The sequence below is a fragment of the Microcebus murinus genome, chromosome 11, assembly GCF_040939455.1.
Source record: "Microcebus murinus isolate Inina chromosome 11, M.murinus_Inina_mat1.0, whole genome shotgun sequence".
NCBI lineage: Eukaryota > Metazoa > Chordata > Mammalia > Primates > Cheirogaleidae > Microcebus > Microcebus murinus.
The window spans coordinates 83,302,176-83,317,014 of NC_134114.1; the positions used below are offsets into that span (position 1 = coordinate 83,302,176).

At 39.6% G+C, this 14,839-nt stretch overlaps 1 pseudogene; it reads left to right on the forward strand.

Annotated features, from left to right (window-relative positions):
* Positions 1–1,500: 1,500 nt before the first annotated feature.
* LOC105880224 (large ribosomal subunit protein uL22-like) lies at positions 1,501–2,152 on the forward strand (annotated as a pseudogene).
* The last annotated feature ends 12,687 nt before the right edge of the window (positions 2,153–14,839 follow it).

Consider the following 14,839-nt stretch of genomic DNA (forward strand, 5'->3'; position numbering starts at 1 on the left):
TCAAATTTCATTTCTTCTGGAATCCTTCACCCTTCTCAAGTGAACTTGTTTATTTTTTCTTCTTCCTGTGCTTTCTGTGCTCACAAGGCCTTTCCATACCATATCATGTTGTGTTATATTTGTTTATGTTTGTCTCTCACAAAGTTTGAGCTACTTGAAGAAAGAACATTGACTTTCACCTTTCACTGCAAAGGGAATAGTCTACTAGCACAGTCTCTACCCCTAAGACCTAGAGAATGCCTGGCTTATGAGTTGGAACTTGGTAGATATTTGTGGTGTGAGTGAATGATTGTTAGGCTAGAATGTGAATTTAGACGATCATGCCAGAAATAAAATGGCAGAACCGGCTATAAGGGTCTCCTGGGCACATTAGTTCATTTTTTTTTCCCCTCTAATTGCTTGCTGAATCAGGGAAGTGAGGACTGGTTGATCATCAGAGAGAATATCAAGGCATAAAAGTCAGCTCCATCACAAAAATATGTCTGACAAGAAGCCCAAAAAAACTTGCATTAATCACAGATATACTCTCTGTTGCATAATTCTGGAGCTTGTGGTATGTTCTTTACCACTGAATTAGCTTATAATCATTATTTCTAAGGCTTTTGGCATTATGTACTTTTTATCTGAGAGTGAAGGTAGAAGACAACTTAGTCTCATCAGCCACACATTAAAACCACCTCTTACAATGGGCTACTCGAGAGAAGATTTCAGCAATGGCTCACCTTGTGTGTTTCATTTTGAGTCATGCTAGTTTAAACAGAGAGACATAGATTCTTATCTTGTTTAAACAGAGAATCTATATATCTTGTCTCTCAATTATATGAATACATCTACTTTAGATCTTCCAGCCATCTCCATCCTACCCTCCCCAAGACCATATATATTTCTCTATTTACAAATTAAATGAGTTGACATTATATTAAAGATGTAAATTATTCTGCTAAATTTGGCTTTATTTTATTCAAGTGTTCCAGGCTATGTGGGTCCATCTGGGTTCTAATGCTTTCATACATCATATTAAGTCTCTGCCATAGCTTTGTATCATCTGCATATTTGATTCCAAATATCTGATTTCTATATCTTCTTCTAAACCACTGATAAAAATTTTGAGAAGCACACAATAAATAATAAAGCCTTGTGGGACATATCTAAAGATACTTCTTAAAATAATTAATGGGAATTCTTTAAACTTGTATAACTATATAACCAGTAATGAACTCATCTAAATCAGCAATCCCCAAAGAGTAGAGAAATGGTGGTGTTTCAGATGATGTCCATGGGTGCATGCATAAATTTCAGTGAGAAGCAGGGGCATGTGTGAATTTTGTTATAAAAACTCCAAAGGTGATTCTGATATACAACTTCTACCTTGTAGTCTCCCCCCAATTTAATTGGATCATTAAGTCCATACAAATTTTTCAGGAAAAAGCATATCCTTACACTTCAATTAAATAGTTAAACCATGTATATGAACCATTTTTAACATTAAAAATTTCACTTATAGCTCTTCCCCTCAAGCGGCCTGAGGTGATTCGTGAAAATGGTTCGCTATTCACTTGACCCAGAAAACCCCACAAAATCATGCAAGTCAAGAGGTTCAAATCTTCGTGTTCACTTCAAGAACACTCGTGAAACTGCCCAGGCCATCAAGGGTATGCATATACGAAAAGCCACCAAGTATCTGAAAGATGTCACTTTAAAGAAACAATGTGTACCATTCTGACGATACAATGGTGGAGTTGGTAGGTGTGCCCAGGCCAAACAGTGGGGCTGGACACAGGGTCGGTGGCCCAAGAAGAGTGCTGAATTTTTGCTGCACATGCTTAAAAATGCAGAGAGTAATGCTGAACTTAAGGGTTTGGATGTAGATTCTCTGGTCATTGAGCATATCCAGGTGAACAAAGCACCCAAGATGCATCGCCGAACTTACAGAGCTCATGGTCGGATTAATCCATACATGAGTTCCCCCTGCCACATCGAGATGATCCTCACTGAAAAGGAACAAATTGTTCCAAAACCAGAAGAGGAGGTTGCACAGAAGAAAAAGATATCCCAGAAGAAACTCAAGAAACAGAAACTTATGGCACAGGAATAGATGTAACATAAAATAAATGAAAGTAACAGTAAAAAAAAAAAAAAAAAAAAAAAAAAATTTCACTTATATAATTTCTGGGTCACAAATACTTGCTGAGTTCTTTGTTCCCATGGACACGGTATTCCACAGTCTATGAATTTGGGGAGTATTTTACTTTAAACAAATGTCCAGTCACACGTACATGCCCAAATCTAACATGGTAGTTAGGTTTTTATGTTCCCCAGTGCACTGAATGCAAAACCTACACTAGCGTGCCTACATTTGAAGAACAAGTCGAGGACACGAGAGAGCGACTTAAGCCCTTAAAGAGGGGCCCATTGGGCTGCAGACTCTGCAAAGGGAATAGTCTACTAGCACAGAAGGAAAATGAAGAGTAAGTACCATGCTTGATCCAGTGACTTCCTGGCATGGAGAAATAATGGGCCTGGCTTTAGGGACTCTGAAGCAGTTTAGGACTAAGTACAGTATTGCCACTGCTTCTGGCAGAAACAGCTACACACCAAGAAATGCCTTATGTGAGAAAATGACACTGAGGCTGAATTAAAACTTGAATTATGTTATACATCTATAAACTGGCAAACAGTATTATGTCACCATTTAGACTCTATTTTTAAGAGTTTGGAGACATGCAGTGTGAAGGAAGAAATTCACCCTGGGGCTTCTCCATCCTACTTCTCATATTCGACACACACAATCATGGGAGAACCATGTTCTTTTTTTGTCCAATTCAATTCCATCAACACCCCCTAAAATTCAAGATAAAATACAAATACCACTCTTTCCTATGGGCACAAATTAATGTGAAGAAAAGCTATCACCAAGATGGTGCCTCTTCCTGGTTACCCTGAGCAATACCTTGGCAGCAATATGATTTTTAGATCCTTTCGCTCTGCCTTAGGAAGAATGCTACATAACCCCACCTTCTCCTGCTTCCTGTATTCTAGGTGTTAGTGTTAGCCAGTTATTACTTTAGAACATTCCCACGTACAAAAAACTGCTAATGCCTTTTTAATGGGGCTCCCCAAACTGCTCTAGGTACTCACAAACCCATCCATTCTTCCCCTACTTAATGATAAAATCACCAATATCATTGGTTTATGATATCTCCTGCTTTATTGTTTGTGTAATACTTAAATTTTCATGTATTAACCTTGCTTCTGTATAAAATTGAATTGTAAACTTTTTAAATTAGAGGCTATATATTATACTCATCTTGTAGATACAACCACAGTGGCACCTAACAGAGCAATATTATGTGGTAGTTTTTTAATAGCTATTTTTAAGGAATTAACCAATTAGTTAACTAATATGACCCAATGGTTTTATGCAGCAGCAGTTGTCTCCATGTCTCTCACAAACTACACATCCACTTTCTTTCCCACTATGCATGACCTTGGACAAATAAGAGGATAAAGAGGTAGCAGGTACTGAAGTCTATAAGTCTTAATAAATGTGACTGCAGGAATAGGCATCATGCCCTCCTTTCTTTCCTAATCTCCTCCCTTCCTACAACATGACCCCCTGTGGGGTCACTGTACTCAGTGGGAGCAGAGAGTTGAAAGTTTGCTTAAGGAAGTTATGAATAGACCTCAAGATTAGAGAGATAATACCCTCTGCCCAAATGGATCTTCAGATGAATTTACATACTAGATAAATGGTTAGTTTTTAAAACTACGACTCTTGTCCAAGAGCAGCTATTTTCAAACTAACTAAAAAGGAAATCTCAGATATGATTTTCCCTTGCTTTTCTACTACCCCAACCACCTATCTGACTTCCAGCTACTTAAAATTATCATTTAACATGAAGATTATTAGTGAATAAATGAACATGCCTGCATTTAAGTCAAGAAGAACTCTTAAATGTTCTTGTCTGCATAATATCTGAAAAATACCTTTCCTTAGGGAGATCACCTATTATCATTCCCAAATGAAATTTAGTCATATAAGAGAAAAACCATGCTTAAGCTGTAATATCTAAAATGGTTAGATTTCTGATGAATAGCATATCATCCATCAGAAACACATAGTTTTGATATTTGCACAATATGTGGATCTGAATCAGGAACATTTAATATAGGAAATACAAACACTGCAAAGTTCTTGTATTCAGATTGAATCGAGTGACTCGCTTGCTTCTGTGGAAATCCTGGCACTCCTCCTGCCCTGCCTGCTTTCATCCACTTGAAATGTTTCCGATGACCAAATGGAACAAAGAGTACACAATGGATCAAATTCGAAAGTGGTGTCTGGCCAGGGCTTGCTTCCTGGTTTATGGACAACTGTCTTCTCATTGTTAACACATTGCAGAAGAGGTGAGGAAGATCTCTGGGACCTCTATTATAAAGACGCTAATCCCATTCATTAGAACTCCACCCTTAAGACCGAATCACCACCCAAAGCTTCACCTCCTAATGCCATCCCGAATCACCACCCAAAGCTTCACCTCCTAATGCCATCCCGTGGGAGGTTAGGATTTCAACATATGAATTTCGAGGGGATACAAACATTCAGTTTGGCAACAAGTAAGTGCTAGTTAGGCAAAGAATAATTATGGAGAAAAGCATTGCAGACAGAGAGAACCACAAATACAAAAGTCCTCTAGTGGTCGTTTGGCTTGATCATCCAACACAAAGTGGGAGAGTCGAGGTGGGAGGAACAAGCAGAGATTAGGTATGCCAGGACTTGTGGATAATGGAGAAGATGTAGCACTTCACCCAAAGAGCAAGAAGCAGCAAATGGTTTCAAACAGAATTAAATTTCTTTTTCTTTCTTTTTTTTTTTTCATTTTTAAAAGTTGTATCTTTCTACATCAGAGAGGACAGAATGGAATGGAAGGGGAAAGGAGCAGTTGAGAGGAAACCAGTTTGTAGTTAGTTGCCCTGGAAACAATGGAGGAGTCTTGAATCACAATGCTGGCGGAAAGATGAACAAAAGTGGACAATAAAAGCAAAGAGCCTAGAGCAACTGCTTCCCTGTACCCCCCGCCGCCACTCCATAGCTTGGACACGCTGCGGTGGGCTCGCTGGAAGTGATCTCAGGCCTCCCCTCTGCCCTAAACTGGCTGAACTGATCGGACTTCTGGAGCAGGCAACATTTTGAAATCTCCTCAGCGCTCTGCAGAGGCAGTTTTGGGTGGGAGAGGATCTGAACCCAGCGGCCGCCTCCCCAAACTGCAGAAACGAGTCCCAAATCTGGCATTCCACCTCAGGACGCTTCCAGGACCTGCAAGGGGGGACTCTACCTTAAAGGAGGCTTGGCCTTTGGATTTCACTGAGGCTTTGGCTGGTGCTGGGTAGACAGAGAGCAGATCCCCGCATATAAACTACTGGGTCTCCACGAGTTGGGGACTTAGGGAGTGCAGTGGACTTTGGAGCCAGCCCACCAAACCCAACCCAGTCTTCCGCCAAACAGGGGACCCTCAGCGTCCGTGCTGGCAGGGCCCAAGGCCCAGGGCCGCCACTCTGTACCTCAGAGTGGCTGCTCTGGAAACAGTCTCAGACCTCCCGTCTGCCCTAACCCAGCTGTTGGCCTCAGAGGCTGAGTTTAAAGGGGTGGGGGAAGGGATGAGCGGTGTTTTGTGGTGTTTGCTTCGGGGGCTGTCTCGCAAGACTGAACCTGGGTGGTTTCCTGCTGCATTCAGCTGTTTGCGATGGGTGCCCAGAGAGCAGAGCCTGTCTTAGCAAGGCGGAGTTGTGAAGGAGGCTGCTATTCCTGATGTGACTTAGGGAGACTTTACCACCCACACCCTCTTACGACTCGGGCTCAGGTGCTTGGCACCAAAGGGCCTGACTCTGCCCCTGGGAGAAGTTGAGAGAGTCTTCTCAACCTGAAACCTGTCTCGCAAGACTGTTTCCTCCCTTCCCTTCCACCTACCCACTGGCAGCTGTAAGGCTGTTCTAGCAGCTTATCAGGACAGCCTTTCAAGCTGAGTCCCGTCTTTACCTGTCTACTGTGGCCTGATAGCTGGGGCCTCCAGCCAAAGGGGAAGCCCCATCCCCGGGAATTGCAGAGAGGTGAGGGAGTCTGCTGTCTGGGTTGAGATCTGCCAGGGTTGAAGATGACCCTTGGAGGTGACCAGGCCACAGAGGTTTTGCACGGAGACGACGGACCCCACCCCGGCGGGGGGCGAGTGGCGTGGCAGGTCTCTTTCTGGTCTGGGACCCTCAGTGGTCTTGGGCAGGGCTTCTCCAACAGACCTGAGATTTAGGTCACATACTAACCTAATAAATCCTGTCCTGGGTGGGGTAGGGTTACGAGAATAACCTGGTCTTGGTCCCATACCCCTAGAAAGTTCCTTTCCCTCAGGATGGTGGGATTTCTTCCCCTCTAACAGAGCAAACTCTGCCCTTGGGGGAGGGGTAAAATGAGAAAATATGTTTCCTAGTCTGGAACTTGCAGCAGTCTCACTTATTGCCTCCCCTCCAGTCCACAAACCAGATGCAGCCTTGGAAGTTGAGAGAAAGGAGCAAAGTCGCTTTCCCTATAGGACTGGCTTGAATTATGTGGGTCCTTGGAATTAAACAGAAGGGGGCAGAGTGATGTTTACATTCAGCTGGTTGGTTTTGATCATCTGACAAGTTTGGAATACAGGTGTTTGCCTTTAGCACCCAGATTGTTGCCAATGTATGGGCCTGTGGTCTGGGAAGGAAAATCTTGACCATAGTCCTTAGCAATTGCACCAATTGACTCTCCCCACCAGTAGCTCCTCCAAAAGTGTGACAAAAGATCTCTGAATAACATATTAACACCTCCCTCCTAACTACAGATCAAGCATCCTCTGAAGTATTCTGTCTTAGGTTCACTGATACCTGATGTTCCTTTCACCCCTCCTAAATTAATTACAGGACTCTAGGAACCCCTGGAAGTGGCAAGACATTTTCTTAAGACTAAGATACCTGTATATCCTATTTGGAGGCTTAGAGTGCAATACAAAGATCTTGGAATACCTTGACAATTGACTCCTTCTTGCAAACCACAGATTACAAAAAAAAAAAGTAAACTCAGAGCCTAACACAGTGCCTCCCACTTCAACCTAGTGGTTGATACTGGTCTTGATCTCACTAGAGTGAATGAACCCCTGGGTGTCTAAGCAAGGGGCCCAAAACCACTAAGCTCTGTGGACAGAAGGTGAAGACATCAGGACAAAGATAACCCAACAGGCTCAAACTCCTGTAAGATGATACAGGACCAGAACACATATCCCCAAGCTCTTCCAAGGATCATTCCTTTGGAACCCCAGAACTCAGCTCATAATCGAGTTCCAGTCCTCAACAAAGCATCCAGATGAGGAAGAACCAGTGAAAGGTAATGGGAATCATTAAAGATCAGAGAGAAAAGTCACCTCCAAAAGAAAATAATCTCCACCAACTGATGCCAACTTACATGATATGATTAAACTGACAGAGGAAGAATTCTGAATATGGATTGTTAGAAAACATAATGGAATTAAAGAGAAAATAGAATCCCAACACAGAGAAACCACAAGAACAATCCAAGAAATGAATGAAAAATTCTCCAAAGAAATTGAAGTAATTCAGAAAAAACAATCAAATTCTGGCAATGAAGGAAACATTCAAGGAACTCCATAATACAGTGGAAAGCCTCAAAAACAGGATAGATCATGCAGAGGAAAGAATCTCAGAGCTTGAAGATTATGCCTACATACTAGACATATCAGAGGAAGAAAGGGAGCACAGAAACAAGAGACAAGACCAAAGCTTACAGGAAGTGAAATTATGTAAAGTGGAAGTGTGAGATTATGTAAAAAAGTCAAATCTCAGATTTATCAGGATTCCAGAAAGGGAAGAGGAACATTCACAGGGTTGGAAAACTTATATCACAGAATACTGGAGGAAAATATGCCAGGCATGGCCAGAAATCTTAATATTCAAATATAAGAAGTGCACAGAACTGCTGGGAGACTCAACATGAATAGGCAATCACCTCATCATGTGGTTATTAAGCCGACCAAAGTTAATGTGAAAGAAGCAATCCTCCGTGCAGCAAGGTGAAAGTAACAAATAACCTATAAAGGAAAGCCTATCAGACTAATGGCAGACTTCTCATCTGAAACCTTACAAGCCAGGAGGGAGTGGGTGCCTATCCTTAATCTTCTAAAACAGAATAAAGCCCAACCTAGAATTCTTTATCCAGCAAAATTGTTTCATCTATGAGGGAGAAATAAAGTCCTTCTCAGACATACAATCCCCGAAGGAATTTTCAAAGACCAGACTAGCCTTATTGGAAATTCTCAGACCTGCCTTCTACACTGAACAGGGCAAATATACTCCTCAAAGTAAAATCCTCAAAGAATTAAAGACTAGACCTTGAACTTCAGGATGGCTCAAGAAGTAAGACAAAGCAACAGGACTTCACCCAACAATATAAATGGAAATATTCCTCTAATTTCAATCCTATCAATAAATGTAAATGGTTTAAACTGTCCTCTGAAGAGGCATAGACTGGCAGAATGGATAAAATTCCACAAGCCTAGTATCTGCTATCTACAGGAAACACATCTAACCCACAAAGATGCCTCCTGGCTGAAGGTCAAAGGATGGAAAACTATCATCCAGGCAAAAGAAAACAAGGGTAGATATACTATGGAAGTCAAACAAAAACAGGAGTAGATATACTATTCGCAGACAACATAGGTTTTAAAATACCAAAAGTAAAAAATGATAAAGATGGCCACTTTATAATGGTGAAAGGGAAGATCCAACAAGAAGATTTAACAATTCTTAATATTTATGCACTCAATGCAGGATCACCCAACTACATAAAGCAAACCTTGTCTGAGCTAAATACCACGTTAAACAATACTGCCATAGTATCAGAGGACTTCAATATGCCACTGAATGAACTGGGTAGATCCTCCAGACAGAAATTAAGTAAAGAAATAAGGGATTTAAATAAAGCTCTTGACCAAAAAGCCCTGACAGATCTCTATAGAATATTCCACCCAAATAAAGTTGAATTTACATTCTTCTCGGTAGCCCATGGATACTTCTCCCAAATTGATCACATGCTAGGCCACAAAGCAGATCTCAAAAAATTCAAGGAAATAAAAATAATACCATGTGTCTTCTCTGACCACAGTGGTATAAAATTAGAGTTCAATTCTAACAGAAATACGCACCACTTCACAAAGTCATGGAAACCAGACAACCTACTCTTGAATAACTATTGGGTGAAGGAGGAAATTCAGAGGAAAATCAAGAGTTTTTCCAAACAAAATGATAATGGAGCCACATGTTACTAAAACCTGTGGGATACAGCAAAAGCATATCTGAGAGGAAAACTAATAACAATAAATGCTCACATTCAAAAAACAGAAAGATTAGATACTGACAATCTAATGAATAGACTCAAGGAATTGGCAAAAGAAGAGCAAACCAATTCCAATCCTAGCAGAAGAAAATAAATAACTAAGATACATATATATTATATATAGTATATTATATTATATATAATATATATGTTACATATATATATTATAAGTGCATTATGCATTGTTGGGAGCATGGACATACTTAAAGCTCTGAGTCAATGGGGGAGGGAAGGCAATAGCAATGTATGTTACCTTAACATTTGTACCCCCATATTATGCTGAAATTAAATAAATAAATAAATAAATAAAATAAATAAATAAAAATATTTAAAAAAAAGAAAAAGAAAAGAATAAAGAGCCTGAGGAAAAAAAATTAAAAGAGAATTAGGTAACTTGTCTCAGAGAAGGATCTCTGGAGGATGAATATTTTTCCTTGCTGAAACATAATAAAGAGACGAATCTTACCGAAGAAATATATTCTTGTCAATAGGGTCCTGTCTTGCTTGGGAAGAGGCACAGATTCACAATCTAACTAGAACTGTTCCAAGGTTCAACCACTCTTCTTTTTAAAATCCGCTACCCCAATGCCAAAGCCTCAGGGAACTGGTGTACTTGATTTTTCAGAAGAAAAACAGAAATTACAACCAAGAATCAATTTCAGAATAAAAATTACAAGTAGCTATTTATGTTGTTGTTGTTGATTAATTATCAGTGGGAAAAGTTTCTAGTTGGTGATTCTTGGTTGCAATTTTTCTGTTTTTCCAATTCACTTCCATTTTTTCAGCTTAAATGAGAAAACTTCTGAAAACGTTGGGGTTTTCTGGAATTAAAAAGCCATCTTTCTCATCTTTCCAATTCTGTGGTCTCTCTGATTTTTCTTGGCATTTCCAGAGACCTTTTATTAATTTATTATGTAAAGGAGGTAAGTTTTCCAAGTCTGACTTCACATTTAAACACTAAAATGCATGAAACACAGACACTATACCATTTAATAAATTAAGCTACCCTTTCTCTAGGGCCTCTATAATGCATACCTATGATCAACAGAAGTGTGTAGAAAAGTCAACTTTTACAAAAGTAGTATTATCCTTGCAGTCTTAATGCTTAATAGTGGAAGAAGTAGCCTACAGTGCTTTACTGTGGGATTGTCCATTTAACCCCTTCCCATTTTGTTTACTGTTTCTCCTCTTCTCTATCCTGCAGAAGGAATAGCCAAGTTAATGCTTAATCCTTGCATTAACTGGATATTGGGTGATAGTCTGGATCTTAGCATTTCACCTAAGATGAATCAGTAAGTCCTTACCCTGGGATTTTGTAACCACAACTTAGAATTTGATCATAACTTGTATTCCAAGTGTTGATTTCTTCCCCAACTTATCGTTATCTGTCCTGAGTCTATGGGTACAAGAAGAAGGATTTTATACTGTCTCTTCCTGTATTGTCCACACAGTCATTACATCACAGTGGTCCACCCTGATATTCTTAGTTCCCCATGAGAACACTTCACTGGGGTCACCTCATGTATAGTCACCTCAACAGTTCACCAGTCTCTCTGCACTGGTACCAACAAAAGAGTTACTCTGCTCCAGGATACATTTCCTGCACTTCCCATCCTTTAAACCCTAACTGTATTGTTACATACAGATTGAACAGATACATTGTTCTTTACAGAGAGATTGGGGTAACTAAAGGAGGAAATTAAATAATGTGTCATCTACCATTGTGTTTTGTAACTTCATATGGAGAACATGTCCAGATTACAAAATGTACAAAGGTGAACATCTGAAAGTATGACTAATCTAATTATGCTACAGATGGTATTGGGGAGGAGTCAAACATGTATTCTGTTAAATTAAATGTTCTCAAATATGTCTTGTATAATTGCACATTGTAACTACTAAGGTACCTCTGACTCACACACAAGAGGGAACAGATAGTGGCAAAAGAAGATGACAAGTGACTCCTCAGAATTGCAGAAAACACTATGGGCAGGTCACTCCACACAGCTGATGAAATATATGTTTGCTGGCCTATGAACCGGTGTGAAACTGAGGAATATGAGGGTATTTACTCTGTATCCTGAACCCATTCTGGTGCCACATGTCACATTGTCTTGTTTCCTCTCTAGACAGGTATTATTGTCTTGTTTCCTCTCTAGACAGGTATTTTTGAAGCTAAGTAGCTTGTCTATGGTGATATATTTGTTGACTGTCATTTGTTGTGTATGTCATCTAAAAAAAGAAGCAACCACAATGTTTAAAATTTATAGGATAGACTCTCATGATAGTCCCTTGTTCTTTACATCCCTCTCTTTAAGTCTATTCCTCTTTACGATAGTTCATATACCTTTTAGGATACTGTGCTCTTACTGATAGGAAACTGCTTTGCTTTAGGATGCATTTGACTTCTCTCTGCGGTGTGTTTTCACAGTTCTGAGTTATTCAGCCTGAAATAACAACACAGGGGTTCTAAACGTCTCTACACAAGTGGTCATCACAGAACTTATCTCATTCTTCCAATTTTCAGCAGAGAGTGGTAGAAAACCACACACACACACACACACACACACACACACACACACACACTCACACATGTATCTCCAAAGTATAAATATCAAATTTTACAAAACAGCATAATCTCAACACTTAAGAAGAAAGAGAAATAGTTTTCTTACCAGCTACAGGCTTTGCAAGGCCAGTAATCTCACAATGAAATATTTAATATTATCATTTTATAGATCAGTGCTAATTCCTTTCCTACACCCCCAATTTACACTTTCAGTTTTACCCTATTGTATATGTTGGGACTGAAAAATAAACTCATTGTCAAACATGTATCTCCCACTGGTTGTTCCTTTTGCTGTACAAAGCCCCAGTAGAAGTTTTGAAATTTATTCTTGTGAGGTCTAAAATAAATTGTTGGCTAAGAGGTAGTCTACTCAGATTGTCTGTTTTCCTTTGAAGGAAGGAGAACATATTAATAGTTTCTTTCTTCCAATTACAAAGTTACATTTAGGTGTTAGTGAGTGACTATGTTTTCCATCATGGACATAAGGAAAATAGCCCAAAGGACATTATAGAGCCTGGTCCTGGAAGTTCTCAAAAACCAACTGAATTCCTGTCCTTCTTATGACTGAATTGTTTTGTTCCTTTGATTTTACCAGTATCATAGTATCTCACCAATCAATTTCCTTACTAAGCAAATTTTCTGTAACTTACAAGCAAAAGAAACCTCATGGGTAAACAAAACTTACCAAATAAATGCCTTCTTGCTTCATACCAGTTGGTCTTGTTTGAGAAAAGGCAGACATTTAATCCAACCTTATTATTAAGATGTTGTAGCATGCTAGCTCAAAATATTAATATGGTTTCCTGTGTATTTTTCTTCCACATTACACTTACTATTATCCAAGAGCTGGTTTTACTCCTCCCGCCCACAAGAAAGCAGATGCATAGTTAAATCCAAGAGGAAGATTCTGAGATCTAGGCTTGCACAGCTAGCTTCCCCATCTCATAGGCTAGAGGAATTGGGAGAGGGTAGGCCAAAACACAGAGAGTATCTCCAAGATAGAAAAAAGAGAGATGGGAGAGAAAAAAACAGTAGTCTTTGAGCAAGAAAGAAAAAAGGAACACCATTTGTTTCCAACACCAGTAAACAGAATACAAGGGACAGCAGTGACCAAATGGACCCAAGAGTTGGCAGCACCCCATGTCATCTACCTAAGGACAACCCATGGTTCAGAAGTTCTGGAAACTTCCTAGCCCCTAAACAGGAAGGGCATTTGGACACCTTGTATGGATAGAGAGGCACGAAGGAGAGCATCTCACCCCTGAGCAATGGGGAACAGACAGGACCAGTTGGACATATCTCTATGAGTAGGACATCAACAGACATACAGCTCCTATTATAAAGGACAAGCAGCATCCAGTCCAAAAAAGAAGAACCCAAGATTTCAACTACTTCTGTGTGATATTAAAATCTTACAGAAGATGGACCTTAGAGTTCACCCCTGAAAAGCTATAATTTCTCAGAAGAAGAGATGGAAACAAATAGGAGCTGTTTTCAAAACAGAAAGCTGTTAAATGATAGTTGGTTTCTATTTTGGATGCCTCTGCTTTCCAGTTAGTATTCACCACCCACCGTTCTACAACAAGTAACTATAATATCAGTTATCCCAGAACTAACAGTTGTCTGCTACTTCCTTCCCTCATCCTGCCTTTCTTAGGGTTTCCAAAGTACTCCATTTGTCATGTTGAAATGATTAACATAAACATAGAGTTTTGTGAGAGTACTCCAAGCCTGGCTTCACATTCACACCCCAAGGGCAATGAAACCACATGGAATCTCTCTGTTTGATAAACACAAATTTGCACTTATCTATGACTTATGTGTTAAGTATACATATACACAGTAAACAGGAGATATGACAGCAAAGGTCAACCCTACTGATACTACGGAAAGGTCTGTGTTTCAGCATCTTAATTAGTGGTGAATTCCTTGGAGCTCTAGATTTTATACTGGATAACCCCTCCTGCTTTTCCAAAGAAGATATCTGAACTCCTTTGTTTACCTCTCTTTCTTGCCAGTGATTTTTCTCTACCATCTTTCCTCTTAACTTAGATCCCTGGAGCCCAGTATCCCAGATGAGCAGCCTAAAGACCATGTTTACTCTCTGTTCCCAGTTATTTGGGGTAATGTCCAGAGGGGTATACAGAACAGCTTAATTGAGCCAATTCTAGATATGGCAGCATGTGACATTATTCTCTTGTGGTTAACAGGAGCATGTGGGAAAACACACTGCTCTCTGAGCTAGGAGACATAAGTTCTCTTCCTGAACCTGCTGCTAAGCAATTGTGTGGCCTCTAGAAAAGGGCGAAATATCCCTAGGCTTCATGGAATCATATATAATACATTTTGAGCTAGACTAACCATCAACTTTTGTAATTGACACCCAGAAGTCTAAAGTGATTTTCTTCAAATCTTGCCATTCTCAAAGAGAGAATGAATTTGTTTCAAAACACTTAAAGACTTGGAGGTGAGAAAGGATATAATTCATTTGAAAAAAAAAATTTGTTTTTCTGGAAATAGGCCACTACCTGAATTTATATTTTGTATGAAGGTCAATTCCCCTACGTATAAAACTAGGATGAACATATTGCTGCCTGTGGTAACAGACTTAGGGAATCTAACTCCTTGATGCTTTTAAATTTAGATAGAATATTAACATTCAAGTAAAATGTCCTGAAGACAATAAGAAGGTTTTGAATTTCCATAAGAAAACTGAACCACCAATGTACACATCACTGATTCAATAGTTATAATAAAATGGGGAAATGAACCATCAAAGAGAAGAGGAAATCAAGAATCACAGTCTAAAGTGATACTGGATTTTGACAGGCAGAAGCAGAAACTAT